This window comes from Aedes aegypti, chromosome 1 (genome assembly GCF_002204515.2).
Source record: "Aedes aegypti strain LVP_AGWG chromosome 1, AaegL5.0 Primary Assembly, whole genome shotgun sequence".
NCBI classification, from domain to species: Eukaryota; Metazoa; Arthropoda; class Insecta; order Diptera; family Culicidae; genus Aedes; species Aedes aegypti.
The window spans coordinates 9,536,788-9,555,703 of record NC_035107.1 but is presented as its reverse complement, the minus strand read 5'-3'; positions in this window follow the sequence as shown (position 1 = coordinate 9,555,703).

Genomic DNA, 18,916 nt, shown 5'->3' with positions numbered 1-18,916 from the left:
CAAGATTATTATTTTTTTAAGATAATACTTTAAAGACAAATCATAGACCGAGAAAGTCACTATATTTTTAAGGTGATTCTTGAACTGTAAGAATACTCAAAGCTATTCGAACCAGCTTTTTACGAGCGCTAATTGCTGCTGCAAACAGGTTCGTTTTCTGGTAGGGATCAGTCGATTTGACGTTTGGCTTGGGTCATTTTACATTCAAAGATCATACAAAACCAAGGGTGTTGTACAAAGTATAAAGTACAAGTTTTTTAATCAGCTCAGTAAAAATAGTCCCTTATATTTAAGACTCTCTCATCTGAGATATCTTCCGCCAACTCCAAATTATCACTCAATATCCATCAGTTGAGATCCTGAGAGCACCCTCTTCCCACATCCTCACAAGGATCTCATCTGACATCTCTCAATTTTCCCCACTTTTCATTTCGTTCTCAACGAGAGCGGAAGCATCCTTCTCTCCCGCATCCTTTCGCAGGGAGCAGATCACAGCATCCTCTCCGAACTCCGCGAGAGCAGCCACTTCACTTCAGAGGATATACAAACACCATTACCATTCAGCCGGAGAGGACTTTCGGAAACCCGAGTGGCATCCGAAACCGTTCTCGGTGAGAATGCCGGCCGGAAGAACACATAAAAAAAGTACACAACCCGGCTAGACTGTATTGTGCCGCGGATGCGGAAGCTGTGTACTTTTCCGGGTGTTCTCTCGCTTCGATCCGGCAAACGGAAGACGAGTGCGGGTTTCTTGTTGTGTGCTAATTTATTGGAAAAATCAAACAAAATTGGCTGATTGCCCGTTGTACCTGTGTGAGTGTTTCCGGCCGTGAAGAGCGATTTGCCAATTTTGATGTAAACGCAAGGCCGGAAGACGACGGTGAAGAGACGTGTTACAACCGGCAAATTAGTCGCATTTTTCACCTCGGTGATTCGCTGTGATACGGTTGATTTATGCTAATTTTGCGCTCAAAGGATTTTGGCGTTACTGCTCCACGGATGCGTTAAGTCGTAAATTAGATTCCAGGTGATACATAGACGTGGAAACGCGGTCGCCGACGACAGGATTGAAGTATCGAGTTACTTCACCCCCACCCCCCTTTTTCCACCCCCTCAAGTGCTTGCGTTCCATTTCCCCCGGTAAATCATCCGTCAATACGGAGATTGTCGTCGTTAACATAAGTGTTATTACACCAGAAAAAAGAGGGGTGACGAATCAAGTCTCATCCCCACAAGGGACAGCTAGAACCCCCTAGAAAGCAATCGAGTGAAGTAGAAGAAAAATCGCCCTCGCCGGAAGAAAGGAAAATCGTCTATCATCGCATCAAAGCAGCCAAACCACGAAGGAACGAAAAGACGCAACGGCAAACAAATCGCAGCAGGCGCGGAGAGTAAGCAATCCCCATAAGGATTGCTGTAACCGGCGAAGGAGTGAAGCAAATAAAAAAAAGGTGGGTGAGTGTCAATGTCAGATTATTTACTCTAGAAATAACTCGACTACAATGGAGTCGAGAAAATATTTGATGTTTTTGCACTTCCTCCCCACCGGCGACGGTGACACAGAGGAGTAATTTGGGTCAATCATGGTCAAGATAATGTTCTACCCTGCATGGTCTTCTTATGCCCTAATCCTCTATATAAATAAAAATCACCACTCCATTGCATGTCACGAAATGGATTGAGAACGCTTACAATGAACGAATTGACGAACATGTTTTACAGTTGCTCTTGACAAGGGATGCGATGTGAAAGTACAAGAAAGTTTAGGAAATACTCCGGGATAATCAGGAAAACTGCCACAGGAATCAGCCACTTGGTGGCCCAATAACTCAGTTGGTTACAAGTTTCGAATTCAAATCCCACAGACACGCAGACCCTTTTCATAACCCACATCCGTCCATTTGATGAATACTACACAAGCGCGCAGAGCGAGTGCGATTTATTTTGTGTTGTAACTGTTTGCCGGTTATAATAACAAAGACTGTTTCATCTTCATCTCATGTTAAAATAATAACATTTTTTTCTCAATCAGTAATAATATTATTATTTTTTTCTTTACTTTATAACATATTGATTATATACATATATATTAGGTTACAATATATTCTGTATAAATTGTGTTCAATGTAGAGGAAATTTTGTTCTATTTTTCGTTATTTTAACTACTAACCCGCCAAAATTATAAGATTTTTTTTTGTTAAAAAACGTGCTAGTAATAAACTTTGCAATAATTCTGTCGGGTATACTAGGGTAAAGAACAAGTATACTCACAAGTCACCTTCATGATTCCCTTTCACATGGGTTTTTTTCTCGGACATATTGTCCTCAAACTTTGCAAAATAAACTCAAAGGCTTTTGAAAGACATTTCTGCCGAATTGAATAAAAAGTATCAAGAATAGAATACGGCTCCTGTAGTGTCGGATGCGCGTAAAGAAAAGACGTCTGTTCATAAGATTCACGACCAAAACAAGAGACCTTTTATTCCATGTTTACTTCGATCTACAAATCTACACTTATTCAAATTTATCTCATGCACACCTTCTTTCAGTATCGTACAACTCCTCCTTTTCTTTAAATTAGTTTTAGTATTACAATTTTCTTGTTTGCTTACTATTACTATTTTCTTGACGTACATAACTATTTTAAGTTAATTAGCATTATGTGTTGCCGCCATGTTTTCCATTCCAGCGCCATATCCGTCAACACGTAGAAATTAGGTGTTCAAACGATTTTTCAACAGAGATCGTGGATTGATATAGAACACTGTCGAATTCAATTGATGAGAATATGGTTTCCATAGTTGTAGACCTAATAGTCTCAGATATTATATGATGTTATCTTTGCGTTTCAATTACCTGAAAGAAAAGAAATATTTATCGTTTTTCTAGCATTAAGATACTTAGCTTATTGTTTCCAATGCTCAACTTTTCACATTTATCGAACTTCTTCCTTTTCATTTTTAAATCTTGATTGTGACGGAAGTTGTCGTTGAGAACATTTGCGTTCTTCTAATTGACTGACTTGTTGAAAACTGTTCTTGTTTTCAATATGATGTTTTAACTTTTTTCCAATGTGTTAAGTTTACTTTTCCTATCCATCAATAATATCTACTTTGAACTCTTTTATTTGTTTTCCTTTCTATTTCTCTACCTTTTCTTTCTTAAAGATCCTACTGATTCTTGTTCTTTTCCCTGTTAAATTGTATTCCTGTTGATTTCACCATTTCCTAACTTATAGCATTTTTAATACTAATATGCATTCTATCCAGTAATATAGACCGCCTAGGACTCTTGCCAAAATATCATTTGAAGTACTGAACTATTTCTAATAAAGGTAATTTTGATGCAATTGAATGTGTCATTAAAGCTTCTTCTTTTTCTTCCGCAATCGGCAACTGTATTTTTACGAATTGCTGTTTTAACAGTTACCAATTGTTGAACTTGCAAACCTAATAGAATTTCTTCATGGAATCTAAGAAAACTTCGCTAGAACTCAAACGTGTCATTGTCAGCATTATCCTACTAGACAATCGCGCACGTTGTTGTTAAGCTTACGCATTTGAAAAAGCTTCATATGTTTTGTTCTAGGACAGGACGTGACAGCTCAACTAAGACTGCCCCGTTATGTTTCAGTCGATAACCTTGACGATAGAAAAGCCAGTGTTACCAGTATCATTTTTAAGCAAATCTTGTGAACAAATTCAAATATAAGGGCTCATAATTTGGTTGTTTCTTGTACGATTCGTTCATTTAGTGCAATAGAGGATGCTCTATTTAAAAACAAATCAGGTTTCAATTCAAGACCAATTATGCTTTAGAGAGAATTGACACAATTTCCATTATATTGGTCTCAATTAGGCATTTTTTGTGTATTTTAACATTGTAGGAGTAAATGCTTTGAACTTTACTTCGAATATAAATAGATTTGAAATAAAAAGATTTTATTGAAAATTTCCAAATTTTAGATGATAACTCTAACCGATGAACTAGCAACACGGCCGGGCTAGCAACAAAGTGCCCTGTTGCAATCAAATTCATCGATGTGAAAGTAGGCCTTTGCCAAAACGACCAATGAGAAGTGGTCGTTTTTGACAAGCAATTGGTTTCATTTTTGTACTTCGACCTGTCCGGTCTTGTCTTAGGTTTTGTTTTACAGAATTGTTGTCTTAAAACACAATTATTCACTAATTTGAATTCAATGAAACCCACAACCGTATAAACTGAACTAGCATTCTTTGAAAGATTTTCGATAATGGTACAATAACTATTCTACTTTTGCTAAGGCTTAGGTACCTTGTTTTAATGTACAATTTTCTACATTCCGGAGAGACGTTTAGCGTGTTTTATTCATTCTCATATCCATCGTATCTTGGATAATCTAAATTTATTTACTAAACCATACATTAAGAATATTCATATTCAAGTTTATAAAATATTCAGCCGAGAAACTGCCATTCGAACATTTGAGTAATCTGTTTAACATTTATTTATTTAGAAACATAAATCTAGATAGCGTTAAAAAAGAATTGGTTATTATTTCAAAATCATTGCAATGTTATATAAACAAATTTATATATTTCTTTAAATGAGCACACTATAGTCTTCAATCATGTTTATTCGTGCTTCCAATAGATTACCGACATCGCCTTAACTCAATAAGTTTTGTCATCCTCAAGCGTAAATAAACATTTGATTCCTTATGAACATTAATAATGACTAGGTTTGCCGACACAAGTTGCCATAATATATTCAAAACTGTTGTGCACAGCTCCCTATTGAATTGATTTTTTTATATGTTTTCAAATATACATTTCTATTTGCTCTTTTTTACACACACATTGAACTCAAATATACAAATACGAATGTAAAACATTATTTTATCTTCAACTTGTTCTTTGCATGAATTGAAACTCATTTATTTTTATATTCAAATAATTTTGCTTGGTATTACACATAATTGAAATATTTGTTCATGCCGTGTTAATCAAAATTCATAATTTTAGTCTCAGAGATAATATTTTGATAATGATAGTAAAAATATGTTATTCATGATCATTCTGACCTCATTACGTCCATGGCACGAAATTGTCACAACACAGTTCCTTATTCATCTCTTCAATTGTTCATCTTGATATACTGTGACAATTCATCACGGTTTTGATAACCATGAGAATCATGATCATAATACAATATACGATTATTTACAACGGTATGCAGTTGTTGATAATAATATGACACACAGTTTCTGTAAATGTTAATAGTACATATTTTCCGCTCAGTGAATAATTTATAGTTTTCTCTCGATGGCACAACATATGCCAACCACCTGAAAGTACAGTTTCTTTGAGATTTGGTGGTTTGGAATGGCTAATCACAAGTAGCACACCGTACACTCAATGGTACACAGTCAATGCCCAATAAATAATTGCCAACCAATGCACAGTTGCTTTACACATTACATATTTACCGATCGAAAATGACACACAGTTGTTCTTAATGGCATACAGTTGCCGCTCAGTAAATAGCACATTTTCTCTTTATAGTTTACAATTACGACGAAAAGTAGCACACAATTTCTCTTCTTGGCACACAGTTACCGATCAAAACATATAGCACACATTGCTTTCCGCATTCTTGAATCAGCTATCAAATAGCACATCGTTGCTCTCCATGGCACACAGTTGCCTATCAATATATAGCACACAGTTGCTCTCCACGCTCTTAAATTGCCAATCAAAAATAGCACACAGTTGCTCTCCATGTTCTAGAACCGCCAGTCCAAAATAGCACATAGTTGCTCTCCATGACATACAGTTGCCGCTTAGTAAATAGCACACAGTTGCTCTTCATGTTCTAGAATTGACAGGTCAAAATAACTCACAGTTGCTGTCCATGACCCACACTTGCCGATCAAAACATATAGCACACAGTTGCTCTCCACATTCTTGAATGGACAATCAAATAGCACACAGTTGCTCTCCATGGTACACAGTTGCCTATCAATATATAGCACACAGTTGCTCTCCACCTTCTAATATTGCCAATCTAAAATAGCACACAGTTGCTCTCCCTCGTCTACAACTACCGATCAAAATCAGCATACAGTTGTTCTCCATAATATATTGTTGTCGATCAAATATAGTAAAACAATGCTCACTTAATTGCGCATAAATATATATCTGTGGAAGTGCTCATAAGAACACTAATCTGAGAAGCAGGCTTTGTCCCAGTTTGGACGTAACGCCAGAAAGAAGAAGAAGATATATCGTAATATCCTCAATCGCTGATTGATCGATTGAAATGTTTCTCCATAATTCATAAATAAAACCATCAAGTTATTCTGGCAGGCACATAGATGCCAAGTTTATACAGCCTTTATCATTTGTTTTAGCTCTTCATGGTAGAAAAGCAAAACTGATCAATTACCTTATTATTTTAGTAATATTCAATTGCTCACCTTTTTTTTACTTATTGCAGAAACTTTCAATTCTTATTGCAGAAACTTATATAACATTGCATTTTTACTGCAGAAAAAAACTTTTAACATATAACACTATATCAGTAGTCCAGTATTACACTAGTGACTACTATATTTGAGTTATATGTCCTTTAAAACCATCACTGATAAACTCCGCTTCTCTATATACTCCTTGGCTGTATTTTACTTTATTTCTTTTATTAATATTCCAAACCATGCACAGGTTAAGAAATAAACACATCTACGAAATTGATCATATAATGATAGCAGAGTACAAATAGATACAAATACAAAAAGAACAACATCTGTTTTTCTCCCTCCTTGCTCACATGTTTCGAAACACACATTAGGCAACATCATATATTTGTTCCATTTTTACAAATGTTTAATTGCTTTCTATGTCATGGTTTAATATAGAACAACACTACAAGTTATCGTTGACCAAAGTTTTCATCATGAGGAAAAGCTTTTTGAAATCATCACTAATCACTTTTGAACTCAAATCTAAACCAAATAAATAACAAAGGTGGTACTCTAAAATTGTAAGCAAATTATACGTTTTATATTTTGTTTGCTTTTACATCGTGCATATTCTTTTCAAAATCATTCAAAACTATTCATCACACCCCACGCAACACAAAGTACCAAATGGCACCGAACAACATAGCAACTTTTGTTTGTTTGAAAATATGTCACCCTTCTTTGACGTTTTCATCCGCTGCTACTCAACTTTATCCAAAACAATGCAATCATAAAAAGAAAATGAATTTGCCAAAGCCTGCTCCCAACCTATTATACTATTCCGGCCCCCTACCACTACGTTATAGTTGGTTATAGTATAGTACCACCACACGCAAACTACACTCATAAACCTTTCACTACCAATAACACCACAATAAAATTATAAAACTATCGCACAAGTTCACTATCTCTTTCGTAATTGAAATATACTATAACTTCCGAATTTGAACCTCGTCGCCAAAATGTAGTGTCGGATGCGCGTAAAGAAAAGACATCTGTTCATAAGATTCACGACCAAAACAAGAGACCTTTTATTCCATGTTTACTTCGATCTACAAATCTACACTTATTCAAATTTATCTCATGCACACCTTCTTTCAGTATCGTACAGCTCCCTGAATACAACTCAAAAATATTACACTAGATATATTTTTAATCCACTACCAACTTTGCTTCTTGTGAATTGTTGCTTTTTTGAAAAGAGCCAGGATTTGTTCACTCATTTTCGAGATTCCATTCTTTTCATTGATTTGTGAGTGAATCGCTTATCGCTTATTCTGGGCATGGATGTGTAACGAGTCATCTGTTTACAAATATAAACATATATAATTTCATCTAAATACTACGAAGTAATGAATATTGTTGTATTTTGAGTCGTTTCGATCTAGTAATGAACAATTGTTCAAAAAGTGTTTTGAACGGTTGGACAAAACTACTTCAGGCTGTATAGCCTGTCATTGTGTTTGACAGCCATGTTGACGTTGAAGCTCCCAATTTTAAAGCAATAATACTCAGTTCACAAAGTTAATATAGATACGAATAAGTATCACTATACGCGGTTATAGCATAACATAGCAGAGACTAACTGTTCATATACATGCTACATTGCGATTGATTGAAGCTGGTAAGAATTGCTATTCGATCCAAATGAATAAGAGATGGGACTTTCCACTTACTCTTGAATTGATTATTGATCAATAACGGCGCCGGCCCAAGTTCTTACAGTCAGTTGGGATGGGGAAGGAATGTTAGTGTGTAATGATTGTTGCCTCTAGAGATCGATAATACCTCTGCATCTCCACAACCGCCACGGGAAGGGCGTTGATTGTTAAGGGAGAAAAAAAAAACTGGGAGTCACTTTTGGTCGGTGATGCGATCCATGAGTAAGGAGAAAAAATACAACTTTCACTTAAAACTAGCATTGCATTTTCGTCTCTTGTTGAAAAGATGTTGGTAGAAGATAAAAAAGTACATCGACATCAATTATAATGAAAAAAAAAAGATGTGTGTATTTAAAAATCATATAAAACAGCAATAAGGATCGACATTTGTGTGACGAACCATTCAAAAAAGATTGAAAATTACATAAACATTGAGTTCAACGTTTTCACTATAAAAATATGTTATCATAAGCATGAAACGAGCTCACCATTTGGCAATCCATACTCGACTGTATAGAATCTTTTCGCACTCACGAACCGAACACGATTGATCTTGATTCCATCACTCGCCCCACAGGAGCATAAAATGATTTAAAAAAACCATATGCAGTCGTGTCTCCTATTATACGCATTCCTATAACGTGCACTCCTGTTACGCTCACTCCTATAAGACACACCAGAACGTTATAGGAGACCCAGGGCTTATGGGATTTCATCACTTTGGGGGTGTCGTTGAATATCTCGTATGCCAAAAGAGATAGCACAGTACTGTCTTCGGCGAAGTTTTAGTGGTAGAACGATCTACCTTTAGGAGTTAAGGATCATCCTTCTAGTTGAGAACTTGGCCGGTAGGGGCGCTTTTTCTGATTTGTACTATATGAACCATGAGCAATAAGAATGCAAATTTTTATAACACATGATATCTCTAGATCCTGATGTTTTGGAAGGTTGGTGTCTTCGAAAGAGTTGTCCAGTAGCTCAAGAGCTGACATGCGGTGGTCATTCTGATACGGAATTACGCCACCAGGCGGCGCTAGTGAGCAAAGAATTTTTGTTTTGCACATAGCTCAGTAGCCTGACCACTCAGGAAGATGGCGTCTTCGGCAAAGTTGCTCAGTATCACAAGGGCTAACATTATTTGAGCCGAAAGTTGTTATATTTTGAAGAATCGTTTGTATTGTCAGATCCGAGTTTTGGTAACTAAGTGAGTACAACCGGTGTTCTAGTTCATCCAAAACTTTCTGAAATATATACCTGCAATATACTGGCGTATTTAGCGATCCTTTGATGTTTTTTTATATGGCACAGGCCCTTATCTATTCATAGCAGTAAAATTAGTAGACGGATTCCATGTCAAATCGGTCAGTCACAGAACTCGACCATCTTTGATTTGGATTAAATTTTGCACATGTTTTTGGTGTGGTAGAATAAGTGTTTTCCATTAAAAAAAATATCATTTTGACTCAAGTATAACTTTTGAAAATGGCCTATAATTTTTTGCATGCAACTTATTTGAAAATTTCCAGCTTCGAAACAAAAGAACAAAAGCATGTGTTATCATATTTTACTCTTATGAAAAAAAAAAAAATATACTCGATTGGCTGAACCATCACAGAACACGCTTATGTCGACAGTGGCGAACCATACAAAGTTTTTTTTTTAATTACAAAAAGAAAGGAGTACTTGTTTTTAATTATGAATCGTGGTTTACGGCTAACCAGCCGAGTGGAAGTTTAACAACTACCGAAAAGCTAAACATTACATATAATTTGCAATTGGATTAGATGAACAAATTGATGTGAAGATTTGCGAAAAAGTTACACGTCTTCTCAGTGGGAATCGAACTCACGACTCCCCGATCTCTAGTTGGGGCGCGTTACCACTACGCCATGAGAGGACTCATGTGCGTTTTTAGTTCTTGCCTCTGCTGCATTTTTTGTACGTATATATGATTTTGACTTCTAAACTTTGCGAGCCAAATATCGCACAGAAAGACTTAGATTTCTTCTCAGTAATTGCTACCACCTTCATATCCATTTGTCGGGAGCCTACTTTCCGATTTGTTCCACTTCCAACCTTTCGATCCACAGTCAAGTGCTGGTCTAATGGTTTGCAAACACGAAATACTGTACTTTTCGGTATCTTTAGTTGCGTACCGATAATTTCGGAATTTTTTGCCGTTCGAACAAAATACCATCCACCATCCACAAATTACGCAACGCTCTAGAAGGAGAGAGGTAGTTGTCTCAAGCGTTACGGCTCATACAAACATTTTTTTTTTTATATACAATAAGCGTTACGTAATAAATGCACGATGCCTTGCGCACTTCCACTTGATTCGACGCCATTTCAGTGAAGGTTGCAAGAAAGCAAACATGTTGTACCACGAAATAAAGTGGAGAGTTTCAGCTGTCACATAAGTGAAACGTTGCAGCGATCCGTGAAATAATTCTAAACCTACACTGGAATAAGTGTCCGAAATGTATCGTGGACAGGCTTCACCATACATGTAAAAAATGGAAAACCGATATTTGAGTATTTTTTAACTTAATTTGGAGTTATTTTTCTCTCTCTATTTTGTTCACTCCTTCAGAGAGCAAATTGAATATAGAATAGGGTGATGTGCTAGTATCCATCGTATTAAGCATTGATCAGTGAGAACTGCAATTTTCCCAGTATTGCAGTGAATGATGCTGATACAAACCGATGCCAAACAATTGGGTCCTAAAATGTTTAATGAAATCTTGTTTTTATTTAATGACACGAAAGAGCATGTTACTGCAACTATTTTAGCATTTTTTCCCGCTCAAATAACGGCTACATCATATTTAAACTTTAATTTTAAAATTGGGTCCGTAAACGAACCTTGACACTTTTGATCATGTTTGACGTTCGCTTAATCGACAAAAACACCACAGGGCTTTTAGTTTTATCACTGGGGTTGTTCCTATCTGACATTTCGGAAGGGACACTGAAAGCAAAATACACCCAAAATTTGAGTTTAAGCCAAGGATTTTGGCAAAATCTAAAAAAAATGTTTTTTGGACACAAACCAAAGAAAAACATTTAAAAATTGAGTAAACATGTGTTTTTGGCCTAAACTTAAGCGTTTGGCATTAAAATTGGGACAGGTCTTTAGGACCCTATTCTTTCTCAAAACGGCTTTAGCATTGTACAATAACATTTTGATAAATCTCGATCTGTTTTTGGAAATAATGCAAAGAAAATGCATCTTATCGTATTCTCAATCCGTCGTATCGTTTTCAACTCCGTCGCAATCAGTTTCCCGATTCGTCTCACTGTGATGTATTGAGTGGTTAAGGTGAAACAGTTTGGAGTCAACTAATAAGATTGCACTAAAACTTCAAAGGCACAAATCTATCGAAAAAAGCATCCAACAACCGCGCCCTTCTTATTTTGGCTTTGTGCACTAGCAGACAACTTAAAACAAGAAGATCAGAAACGTTTTCCATCTACTTATTCAGTTTAGTGCCTTTGGAAACGTGAGTAGGGGCACTAGTCGGCCATTGTGCCGGCCATCTTTGGATTCTGAGATGTTTCACCTTAAAACACAATATATCAACGCTATAATAAAATGTTTCACTAGATTATATAGATCTACGGGCATCTCCTTCCATTCCTTCAGCATGTTGGAATATACTAATTTCCTTAAAAATTAATTGTTCGTCATGAAAATTCAGCCCAAACATATGAACACAATTCCTTTTGACCGTACAGTTATGGCATTTGCTCACAGTACAGCAAAAACAGCACAATCAAAGGAACCGTATTTTTACGTCGAGCGTCGCGCACACATTGATGCGCACAAGCTTTTTTTTTCTCAGTACGACGGATAGAACTTTGTTTACATTCTCAATCATACGCGGCGGTTGAGTAAATTTCGTAAAATTTGGTGATTTATTGTAGTTTTACGGCGTGTGATTGGAATGAGATCCTTCAGTGAAGAAGTACGATTGTTTGCCATAGTGAAAATAAGTGTCCGGCGAAGTAAGTCACTCACGGGAGCAGGAAGAAATTTGTGTTGAAAAGTGGTGGGACTGATGTCGATCTCTAAGCATTTCTCTCAAATCGTGTTCGTCCATGCGAATTCGGTGAAAAAGTGTAAAGTGGATAATTGAACTGAAGTTATTTATCGAGATACAGTAGTTTCATTGCATTTTTGGTGTACAGGTGGACGAATCATAAAAGCTTTCACAGAACTACATTTGGAAAATGAATCTATGTTGCAAGTAAGTTGGAATATCCGCCGTAGTGGAACATTTTAAGTTTGATACGACGAATAGTAGCTCTTACGACGAAGTTGAACGAAACCCTACCTAAGAAAAAGGTGGCTTGAACAGTGTGACATTATTATTGTTGTTATTTCTTTACGTATTCAATTTGGAATATCGCACACTTATGAGTTGCGTTAGTATAATAAATCATTTTACAAAAACAATCTCAGAATTGAAAATCAAAAGCGAAAGCATTTTCAATATCCTTTTTTAGTTATCGAACTCGGTACCTCTCGTTGAGTAAGTGACTTGTGCTTTAAAATTTCTTTGTCCTTTGTTAAAATTATTCCTTTGCTATGTAAACTCTGTTTTTCGAAGTCCCCAAAACTTTGCCAGATCGTGCTGTATGAGCTCCATCGAATTCAATAATGAATTCGTTTAAATATTACTAGAAGTTTGTTATACAAAATTGCCTTGAAAATAAATTGAACATTTTATTTTTGTACATTTAGTGCAATAGTTATTTATACAACAAGTTACAAAATGATGATTTTTTCAACACGAGTCTTTCATCTATCCAACTAGACTTGCCGAGTTGGATAAGTACGACAAGTGCTGAAAAAATAGCATTTTGCCACGAGTTGCATACAACACTTTTTGCAATTGCTTGATTATTTCTTGGAAATTAAACTTATTTAAAAAAAAAAATACACATGAGCTGGAAGTAAGTTTTCGTCAATTAGCTAGGCTGTGGAATAACTGTCACATATTTTCACACTTTCTTTGCCGATTCCATTTTCAATTCATCACCAGGTAAGACGCTGAATACAATTTTCTCACAATATCGAAATAATTATTTTGTGCCGAATTTCCTGCACGATCCACCACATATAGCTCCCGGCTTTTTCGAAAGTGAAGTGAGAGTAAACAAATTCTACGTCCGCAAGATGATCTCATTCCAACGCAGAATCTGTCACAGTCAACTAACCCCTGACTCTATATCCGTTGAACGATCCGAATGCGACTCAAATCGGATCTTCAAACGGATGTAGAACCAGAACCTGCTTGGCTAAAGTTATACAGAGATTTAGAGCAATTCGATAAATGACGTATAGAGGCAATCAGATATTAATTTTACAATTCTCAAAACAGTTCTGAAAAGTGCTGCTTTTCGAGCACTAATAAGCTGAAAAGTAGCAGTTTTCAGCATTTTTTCTTTTGGTAGGAGAAGTAGGCCGTTATGTTGAACATTTTCTTACTAAAAAGTAGGCTGATAGACAATGGAATTGCAAAAAAAGCTATTTTCGATTTCATTAATAAAATATGCAGTAAGAAATGTAAATCAATTCTGCAAACCGCATTACAAAAAAAATAATTTGAAAAAAGGCAAACATATTCAAAAATCCACGAATACCTCACATTTTTGCAGTTTTTTTTACACTTTTTCAATGCTTCTGACGTTGCCTCAATGTAAAGATAGCATGCAGCATATTACGGGCTGTGTTTAAAAAAAGTCATCGGGATTGAAAGTATCACCTCTAATCTTTAAATTATAACCACGAGTTGTTCTAGTTACTCCTCTGCGAGGCAAAGTGAAGTTTTGGGCTTAGCCATTGACTGACTTTTCTACTACATTTTGGGGGAGATTAAAGCGAGCGAGTAAACCAAAAACTCGTAACAACTGGGGCGGCAGGGTTGGGGAAATAATGCAAGAGCAGAGATACGACATCAGGCAGTCCCCCCTCAAGGCTGCATTTCGTTATTGTTGACTTTGCTCTTTATGGCAGTTGAATGTTGGCAACAACAATCTAATTCGCCACCCCCAATCCTATTGTTGCTAATGCTGATGCTGGGGCTCCGTTTTTCTATATCCCAGACGAAGCGACTCTGCCGTAGAGTTCTGCTGCGTGCTGAAATTTCGCTGTTTTGACGTCCTACACTTACCTACAATATCCCATACAGGGCGAACAACAACGCACTTCATCCGTTTTGTGAACAACGTGCAGAGAAACGTGTGGTGGAGTTTTGTTTCCCCATTTGTTCGCTCCCTTTTTTTGGGGTTGTATTATGCGGAAAATGTCAGAACGCCGGCTGTTTGAATACTTGGCGAGGCTTTCTTTTCGGCTTATGGTCCCGGTCGGGTGTATTCGGTCTCGCTCTAGCTTTCGGCTCTAGGTCGACCCCTCAGATGGAGCTGCAGCATCCCCCAAATCAGGGTCGAATCCTGCGTATTTGCTTTTTTTGCAATGAAGAGGACTCGAACACTGTAGATATACATAAGGTACTCCGGGGCAATAGGGAACTAAAAAATGGCAGTTCAGACAAATTGTTAAAAAAAAATCCAAATACAAATATTTTTCAAATCTAGTGGTTCAGTCACCTTACGGCATCATATTTGGTGATGTCTGCACGAATGAGAAGTTATTGTTACAAAATGTCTTATATTTTAGTTTAATGTTTGAAAAATTGGCTATAGGTCGCAGCTACCCCGCCCTGCTGGGCAAGTGGGACCTATTCAATTCAAACTAATAATCTGCCTCAATATGTTGAAAATAAGCTGAAAGTTCTTGAGAGTTAAGAGCACAATGAGATCTTTTTTTTCTCTTTCTATAAGTTGCCAAAATAGAACACTAAACACTTTCAATTAGTGTATGGAGCAATTGTAGAAAATGCCTTGGTATTGCTGTCATGTTTGGCAGAAAACCGCTGATTGGGTGAAATTACTTTTCGACGCTAATGATAATGGCGAAAATTGATATTCAAGTTCGATTGAACAGAAAAGTATTGATCCTTTCGATTTACTCAAAGTTTCAACAACGTTCCTGTTAAAAATTAACTAGTATTTCAATCATCATTGGAATTTTCGGAAATATCCACTGGTTTGGAGTCATTCCGGTGGGTCACTTGGTCAAGTCGGGTAAAAATGACCCCAACTTCCGTCTCAATCAACTTTTACCCAACTAGTTAATATTAATGGGACTCCATTTTAATAAGTTTTTATAGTTTCGACTGCGAACTGACATAACTAAATTAGACAATGGGACCTGCTTTGCCCTTGGATATTTTTTTTTTTTTGAATCGGCCCCAAAAAGGCCAATTTTGTTTCTCTACTTAACTAGAAGATTTGAGTTTTCAACATTATCATTTTCAGCTCAATCCTGATCGAACGAGATTATTTTAAGCGTATCTGGCCATAGAAATAGAAGTATTGGTGACAATATTCCCAAGGGCTCGAAATTTTTCCATAGTGTATAAAACTGGTTCATACCTAACTCGCTGGACCTGCCATCTAGGTGGTCAATATCCTCCAAATGATTTCCCACGACCATGTCTGAGTTAGCTTTTGCCAATGATGAAATGAAACACCCAAATTTAGAAAAATTAAATTAACCCATCTCCGGTCGGTTCTGAGGAGGTTCCATAAATAATCAAAAAAACATCCAAAGCCCAATCAAGTTTCACTGACAAATTTAGTTCTCACATGACGTCCGTATTTGAAACTTCAAAACAAGTTATGTTTGAATCATACTATTAAGTTAGGTAAAAGTTTATTTAAAAAGAAGTTGGGGTCATTGATATTGCCTAAATTCTTTCAGGAACTCTTCCAAGGATCTATCCAGAATTCTGCATAGAATCATAGATAAATGATACTTAACCCTGAAGGAAGCATAAGGTGAAGTCCTGAAAAAGTTCTAAAACATTTTTTATAGCATCTGTAGAATGATTTATGTTCAAATATTTGGAGAAATCCTTACAAAAAACCATTAGATTTATTCTGGAGAAAATACAGGAACCGTTCTTGGACGAATAAATTCTTATTTTTTTTTCCAAAGAAACTTCTGAAAGATTCCGAAATCTCATTAGGAATTGTCGAAGAACCTTTAACAGAAATATCGGAAGGATTGTAGAAATATCTGGTGAAATAGAAAAAAAACTGCCTATAGAACTTTCTGCAGGAATCGTTGTTGCATCTTTTTTTTTTTTTTTGTGAATGCACGGGAATACATACAGCAGAAATTCCTACACAAATATATTGTTTGTGCCTAAAAATCCAAAACCCTTAATGTAAAATGTGTGTTTTTTCAGTACACAGAAAAAAGAAAAACTTTAATTTTGGAGTTATCATACCCACAATAAAATAAATCGATTATTTGTTCAACCCAAAATTCCTCGGTATTTCCTCTTTTATGAATGTTGTAAAGAAATTTGCATCTACCCATTAGAAGTACTGTGCTCCGTCTCATTAGAAGTAGTTCAACCAAAGGTCGTGTAGGTGTAGGTTTTTTTTCGTCGTCTGTAGAACCTGCATCCACTGCATCCATTATTTGGGAGTATTGTGGTCTAACCCATATATAATTTAAGAATGCCCTTTCACAATTGAGATGTTATAGACATTGGTTGATGTGGCACACTATCCGAGCTGGGCACAAACTGTTTTCAAAAGTATATTACCCTATAAGGGTTAGTAAGCCAAATTTCCAAAGGCTTCAATAACACTTTTCTAAATGATGATATTCTTTGATTGAGCTGTGCTCCCCAGTTGCAGAGTAAATGCTCAGCAGCTTGGCAAAAACAACTTTCAGAGGATTGGATTTTTTCTGTCTTTTTAAGATGATACTTACCAACTTGGGCAGTGACCGATTTTCAGACCAGTTATTACCCTAAGATTTCATTTATTAAGATTCAGTAGCTCGGGTTTTTTGATAGACTGGGTTTCATGATCCTTTTCGCTTGCTTGGATGTATCCGTGGCGTTCCAATTGGATGCTACTTTTCAGTTTCATCCTGAGAGTGCACTCAAGAACACCACAAAACGGTTCAAGGCCGACAAAGCTCGAAGCTGTCGTGTAGGTTGCTTAAGACGTTGATGGAAAGTTGGATCCCTAAGTACATCACCTATACTCAAACATAAAATATCAACCGAAGATAGACAGAAAACAAAAAGAAACACACTGTTATTTTTTTTTGTAACTGCTACCTCGTGTGTTGGAGCAAAACTACCCGAGCAGGTGAAAAAAGCTGACCAAGATTATAATTTGTTGTTCTAAAGTAATTACTGACGATCATGATCAGCTATTGGTTTGTTGGAGATCAGGAATAAAAGATCAAAAATTAATATAGAGAAGTATTGAACAATATATCGTTAGCATATTATATGATCAACACAATATCTGTCAAGTTTAATGATAGACCAACAAATCAATATCAAAATTTGATCTGATAGATGATGATGAATAAAAATAATCAAAATTAAGGCAATCAGGATCGAACTCTCGACCTTCAGATGTATTCACAGTAATGCTAACTATTCGGCTATGCATATCAGATGAGTTATCTAGAAAATGTGAGCATCATTCTTTTTTGCCTACTAGAACTCAATGATTGGGCCCCAATAGCCGTAGCGGTAAACGCGCAGCTATTCAGCAAGACCAAGCTGAGGGTCGTGGGTTTGAATCCCACCGGTCGAGGATCTTTTCGTAAAGGAAATTTTCTCTATTTCCCAGGGCATAGAGTATCTTCGTAACTGCCACACGATATACACATGCAAAAATGGTCATTGGCATAGTAAGCTCTCAGTTAATAACTGTGGAAGTGCTCATAAGAACACTAATCTGAGAAGCAAGCTCTGTCCCAGTGGGGACGTAACGCCAGAAAAGAAGAAGAACTCAATGATTGAGATTGTAGCACGTAAAATACGGCTAAAGTTTTTCCGTCTCCTGTTTCGTTCCCTGGCTCAAGAAACAGACGGCTTTAGCGCCACCTCCGAAGAGGACCGTCGGTCGAGTTATGTTTGCCCGGTAAGAAACCCAACCTCAGGGCGGGTTTGTTTTATAAAAGTCCAAACAGCAATTTAGGGAACGATACAGAAAACTCAAAAGGTATAGTGGATCAAGATTTCTCAGTTATAGAGGTCGCCTTAAGCGATTCTCAAAAAAAAGTTGATGCTGACCGTCGTTCTACCGACACAAGAAGACACCACTCACGAGTATAATCACTGGAAGAACTCACTAATTCAAATTTCCCTGTCCGCTTCAGACACGTGAGTGGAGAGACTGATTTCCCAGGCAGTCTATCCTGGCGTACAAAAAAAAAAACAGAAAAAGAAACAGGTAGAACGAAGCGAAATGAGAGAAATCTCGAAGACCAAAAAACTGTTACAGGGAAAGCACTTACATATTACAAAAATACATAATTTGGTTGAGAACAGCAAAAACATTTAGAAATTTATTCAAATTTGATAACCTAGGTCATGACGTGTTCCTTTCTTCTACTTCTTCATCCTACTTTCCCTAATGTGTGTGCGGTTTTTCTACCCTACTTCTATCGATGTTCAACGATCACTTTCATCTTTCCGAGCTCGGTTAGTTGTGTGGAGTTTAACGCATGCGCATGGTTAGTTGGTTTTGGTTTGTTACTCACGGACCCTTTTAGATGCTGCGATGAATGCCGCCGGCAAAGCAGAAGCGACGGTGATGAATGCGCCGGCAAAGCAGAAGTGCCGGACGAAGAATGCGACGGCAA